This window comes from Vanacampus margaritifer, chromosome 1 (genome assembly GCF_051991255.1).
Source record: "Vanacampus margaritifer isolate UIUO_Vmar chromosome 1, RoL_Vmar_1.0, whole genome shotgun sequence".
Taxonomy (NCBI): domain Eukaryota; kingdom Metazoa; phylum Chordata; class Actinopteri; order Syngnathiformes; family Syngnathidae; genus Vanacampus; species Vanacampus margaritifer.
In genome coordinates, this window is record NC_135432.1 from 9,443,937 (window position 1) to 9,449,974 (window position 6,038).

At 43.5% G+C, this 6,038-nt stretch overlaps 1 pseudogene across 1 annotated transcript; it reads right to left on the reverse strand.

Annotated features, from left to right (window-relative positions):
• Positions 1-720: 720 nt before the first annotated feature.
• Positions 721-2,305, reverse strand: LOC144054882 (uncharacterized; annotated as a pseudogene). Its single transcript, XR_013294731.1, has 2 exons — positions 2,160-2,305; positions 721-1,988 (listed from the first exon to the last, which is right to left on the reverse strand). The product of XR_013294731.1 is annotated as an uncharacterized LOC144054882 (transcript).
• Positions 2,306-6,038: the final 3,733 nt, after the last annotated feature.

The following is a 6,038-nucleotide window of genomic DNA, read 5'->3' on the forward strand; positions in this document are numbered from 1 at the left end:
ATCCGTGAATACTTTGTGGGCTGTCAGTCCTTTCTGTTGATTGCTGCTATCAATTGACGTCGTTAAAAAGCAACATTTGGTTTACTCCATTGACTGTCTGTACAACCGACCGCACAGTAAGAAGACCATTTTATAAGATAATCAATTAGATAAAAGACTTTACGCTGTACGAGATTCAGTGGTTACAATTCAGGCAAGTGGCTCTTTTGCCGTCCAGGGTCCCGTAGGGCAGTGGTCCCCAACCACCGGGCTGTGGACACCTTTGGACCGGGCCGCGTCGGGCCGCACAGTTGAAAGAATAAAAAAAACTTACTATACTCCCGGTTAATTGATTAGCCGAGGCTTAAAAATATTTTATTTTGAAAAGTGACCAGATTCTCTCTGTTTACGACGGACTCTTGACACATGTCAAGATGCTAATTATCTCCGTCGCGTTTTGTTACCCTTGTTATGGTAGTGGACTTGCGTATGTTGTCGTAGCCTTTTATTAATCAGCCGACGAACAGCCAAGGACCCCCCCCCCCCCACACACACACACCCCCACCCCCAACCCACTGAGTTGCCGGTCCGCCAAAGTTGTGGACATGTATGAACCGCTCCGTGGTGAAAAAAAGGTTGGGGTCCACTGCCGTAGGGGACGTTCCCATGAGGGCTGTGACATCACGTGCAAAAGGTCAATACACATATGTCTCTTTAATGACTTGACTCATCCAATGTGGATTCTCATCTAAGTACTTGCGCTTTATTGCTAGGTGCTACCATTAGCACAAATTGAAGCTTGCTTGAATTTAAAATATTGGCTTGCAACTCAAAGAAAAAAAAATCGATCAAGTGAAAAACCTGTTAGTTGGGACACTCATCAGTCAAGGTATCACGATAAAGAAAAAATGAAAACAGCCGGCGTCAGTAGTCTGACTCGTCTGACAGTTGCCCCTGTTGCGTCCAGTGCTTCCTTCTCTTCTTGCGTTTCCTCTTCCTCTCCCCCATCAGCATGGCGGCCAGCACCGTTATGACCACAGTGACGGTGATGATGAGCACCGTGACCGTCTCGGCAATGCACAGCTCCGCATCTACCTGGCTCAGACGGTAGTTGCGCAGCATTGCGGGCTCCCTGCACGTCAGGTTGTAGTAATCATCCAGGAAGAGTCTCTGGACGCTCCTCAGCTTCCGGAAAACTCTCTGCAGGTCACAGTCACAATTCCACGGGTTTCCCTCCAGCAGGATGTGGGTGCTGTAGGTGTGGATGCTCAGGAAGGTCTTGAAGTAGATGCTGGTCAGACGGTTGTTGGCCAGGTTGAGGAGGGTCAAGCTGGTGAGCGGTATGAAGATGCCCACTTGTGTGTCGTTGATGCGGTTGCCGGCCAAGTTGAGGAGCTCCAGCGAGCGCAGCATGGAGAAGATGCCGCTTTTCAGGGAAGTCAGCCGGTTGCCATCCAGGTGCAGGTGTCGCAAGCTGCTCATTGAGGCGAATGATCTGACTTGGATGGTGTGGATGTTGTTGCTGCTAAGGTTCAACTTCTGCAGGCTGTCCAGGTGCATGAAGCTGCCGCTGTCCAGGCTGCTCAGTGAGTTGTGAGCCAACTGCAGTTCGCGCAGGAAGGCCAAACCCGTTGAGAAAGCCTTGCTAAGAGTGGAGATCCGGTTCCAGGTTAGGTCCAGCTTCTGCAGGAACTCCAGCTGTGAGAAGGCGCCATCTTGCACCACGCTGATGTTGTTGTTCTGCAACAGGAGCACACGCAGCTTGCGGTTCTTGTTGAACGAGCGCTCGGGGATGACGGCGATGCGGTTGTGGGACAGGTCCAACAGTTCGGTGGTGGACGGGACTCTGCCGGGCAGCTCGGTGAAGAAGGCTCGCGAACAGATGGCGAGCCTCAGATCCCCGCGACAGTCGCAACCCGGCTCGCACCAGTTGCTGTGAGACCGGGGGGACACGGCTGATGCAGCCAGGACGAGGACGAGGAGCGCCCTCATGGCTGCGCACGTGCAAACTGGCAAAAGAAAACAATAATGAAATTCAAGATGGCTAAACTACACTACTGTCATGTTTGTGTAAAACGAAAGATGAAAAACAGAACATTGAGATGTTGCATTCTAGTAAATAATAAATATTGCCTTTTTATGCTACAATAATATTTGAATGACAGAGATTTTGGTCTTACGGGCATCTGCTTGTCTTCTTCCGACCGCCGTCGACATTCAGCAGGCAGCAGGTGGAAACTAGACATGCTGGAAGTGAGGGAGGTGGGCGGTCAGGAGGATGGAAAACCTAATGAGAGACACTACAAAGAGGATGGAAAGACACACAGCAATGAGGGGAGGAGAGCTTGTCAATTATTTATCAGGCCATGGGAGGGCGGGCCAAGCTGAGGAGGGAGTGGGGGGTGGTGGGGGGGGGTTAAGCAATCGAAGGGTAAGTAGGCCACAGGGCAGAATCAGAAGGCCCCATTTAATTGATTGCAAGAAGCTCTTAATTTCAATCATTTCATGGATGTAGAAATTATGTGCAGAAATCTCCCTCCCAAGCGGAGTTTGCATGTTGTCTTCATACTTGTGTAGGTTCTCTTCGGCATTACAAAATAAATTACCCCTAAAAAAAAAAGTTTGCGGTGCCTTGTCACCAGTCAAACGTTTTTTTTTTTTAAGCATATGCTGCGAGGCTGTGGGCCGAAAATGGTCCACAAGCCATAAAAGACACTTAAAATTGTCTGTAGAAATGAATGGTTGTTTGTATATGTGATATTGGACATCATTCCAATTTTCCCCAGGTCCAGATGTCAAATTGTTTACTCTCATCTGTAGGATGAGACGGGATGTATCAGATAAATTGCAAGCAGACCTGTCGGTCACCGAGAGCAAGATTACATTAAATTAATACCGTCCAAATCCATGGGCCAGATAAAGCACTCTGTCGCCATGTGGAGTCCCATGTCGTACTTGAACACATGTTCAGTTTGGCCTTAGGCTAACAACTGGGGCATTTTAACACCTAACGAGGACATCATCCAGGATGACTTGTTTTTAATGGTATTCTACACCAAAAATGCTTTATTATTATTATTATTATTATTATTATTACAATATTATTTTGCCTCCTTTTGCCTATTTAACTTCAACACCTCATTCAGGACATCCAAACAACTATTTTCCAGTTTCCCTCTAAATCCCCCCTTTTCACATTTTCCACCAAAAAAAAAAAAAAACACAACACCCCCCCTTACATATTTATTATAAGACAGGACTTCAAATTGAGGGCAAAAACAAACAAAAAACGGAACATCAAAACATACTTGTTCAGTTCAGAGTTAGGATGTTTGCATTAGGGCAATTTACAGAAAAACAGTCACAATTTATATTTTAATTATATCAAATAATATCTTGCTCATTAGCTATTTAATTACTCTGAAAATTTCTGCATATAGCAATTTTTGTATACCTTTTTAAATCTAAAAGTCTTGAATTTTACATCTGAAGAATTCAATTCATTTCAAAGCATTTGAATTCAGTGTCAGCAATTTGTATACACATCGGATTCTCGATTTCTCTATATTTCCCCAAATAAGATCAAGAGTACTTTTGACGTTATTTTGTCTGTAATACTAAGAAGGAAGTAGGTTTCCCGCACCAGCAGCTATCGGGTGTCTGAAGGCTTCCAGTTTCACTGATTCAGCCTGAATACAATGAGCACAATGCCACACCTTCAGTTACCTGCCAGTCAGTCAGTAACATAGCCTACTTCCGCTTTCCGGTAACACAAAACAAAATGACACATTCTGCTCTGCTGCTACTCAGGAACTGTGGCCGCTGTCAGAGGCAGGCTACATGACAGAATGTAACAAAAAGAGGAGAGAGACAATCATGAAAGTATTTGCAAATACTGCGCATCATGTCTCACACTTCCAGAGAGAGCAGTGGGATTAAAGGAAAACCCGAATGAAGACGTTAATCCACGCATAGAAGGATTACATCCGTGTTCTTCTGCTTTGGAACATTATACTCTACATATCTTAATCTACTTCATTTTCACACTCCATCTGGGTGGCACTTTCTATTTTCATTGCCCACTGATTTGACGTGTGAATCCATCAAGACACAAGGTGTCGTGTTTAGCTGCACACACATTCTCCAACTAATATTACAAATATTTCCACATAGCAGCGTTTAATAGCACAATAAACACAACATAACGCACTTTCTCTCTTCAGCTGTTTTACTACCGGCCAGCAGGGGACGCAAACGATTTGTTTTAAAAGCAGCGAAGATTGCGGGTTGAATTCAACAGAGACGAGACTGCATTGCACACACACACTGTTTCGAGGTTTAAACCATTTGCGAAAATAAATAAATAAATAAATGTAATCTCATTAAAAAATATATTTTCTTATAGCTTTTCAAGAGACACTTAGGAATGTAATTTTATTCAAGGTAAAGTCGTAAAGTGTACAGATTGCATGGCAGTGTAAATATATATTCGCCCTAAAAAATTCAACACTCGTCCATGAATGTCTAAACCGAGAGCAACAAAAGTCAGTACCCCCCAAAAGTGAAAAATATTCAAATCTAGGACCAATTAGCCATTTTCCCTCGCAAGTGATTGTACTCTTCTGAAGTACGCCACAGGAAAAAAAACAACAACAAGCTAGCAAGCTAACAGACTTCTGGGCCTCTTTGGTGAAATGGTGAAAAAGAGTTTAGTGCAATATCTCCACAACTGAGTAGCCTACTAGGTAGGTTTAAGCCTTGGCACATTTTCAGCAACTATCATCTTATCTGTAGCCTACTGTATTTAGAAGAGACACATCTCTGAATTCCCTTTGCAGGGTCTTTAAAGCAAAACTAGCGACGCCATATGGACAATAGTGGTATTGTTATGTCTGAACGAAGACCACATTTCCTTTTCTTTATCTCATTCCAGCGGGTGAAATCCGGACCATGTTGCTCCTTGACTGTCCTTTCATTTAGGGTAGCTTTTGACATATGCCATAAAGCAGTGAGCACATTTGTAGTTTTTTGTGTGGCAGTGTTCCTAAAGTACCATTCAACTAGTTTTAAGTCGATGTTTCATCAGAAGAGTTATAATTTATTTTTTTTATTAAGGCTGAAAAGTTCCTTAGTGCTACTTTAAGTGCAGAACCCCTGGAGGTGTCTGTGCATGTGACAGACAGAGGTGTTAACGAAGCGGACAGCGGCACAGCATGGCGGCTCCTCTGCGCCTCTATTCAGATCCAACCTGGCACCTCCTGTTCAATAGCAGGAAGTAGCTCACTGTCACGTGGGCCACCTTCATAGTGAAGATGTGAAATGATAGATAGATAGATAGATGGATAGGTTGATTGACTGCATATTTATGCATAATGTTCAAGCTCCCCATTTTTATTATTATTATTTTTTTTAATGAATCATATATGAGCTTTCTGACAGAGTGGGCAAATGACAGGACAGACATTTTTGGTGAATGTTAGAATTTTATAAGCACATGGTGGACCGTCACTTAGCGACATGTTTCAATTAGAAATTAAGCTGACTGTCCTGTTTAACAATATATTCTAATTTCTCTAAGGTTTGTTTATCAATTGATATTGCACTATGGCAGAGTGGACATGCTGACAGCATCCACTTACATAATATGATTCAAATTGCAAAACATCAGTTTAAATGCGTACAACAAGTCACTGTTTCGACAGCCTTTGAAAGAATACAAAATGATAATAATAATGATACTAAAAACATGATAGGGTTTCTATAGGGCAAGTTCGGTCCTCGAGAGCCCCCATCCAGCCTGTTTTCCATGTCTCCCTCCTTCAGCGCAGCTGAATCTAATGATTAGCTCATAAGCAAGCTTTGCAGAAGCTTGATAACGATCCTGATCATGAATCAGGTGTGTTAGTGGAGAGATACATGGAAAACAGGCTGGATAGTGGCTCTACAGGACCGAATTTGGCCACCCCTGTTATACGGGATGTTACCCCATAATAGCAGGGTGGACAGCAATTTCAGGTTCAATATGTTCAATTTGATCATGAAAATAGATTATGCATGCT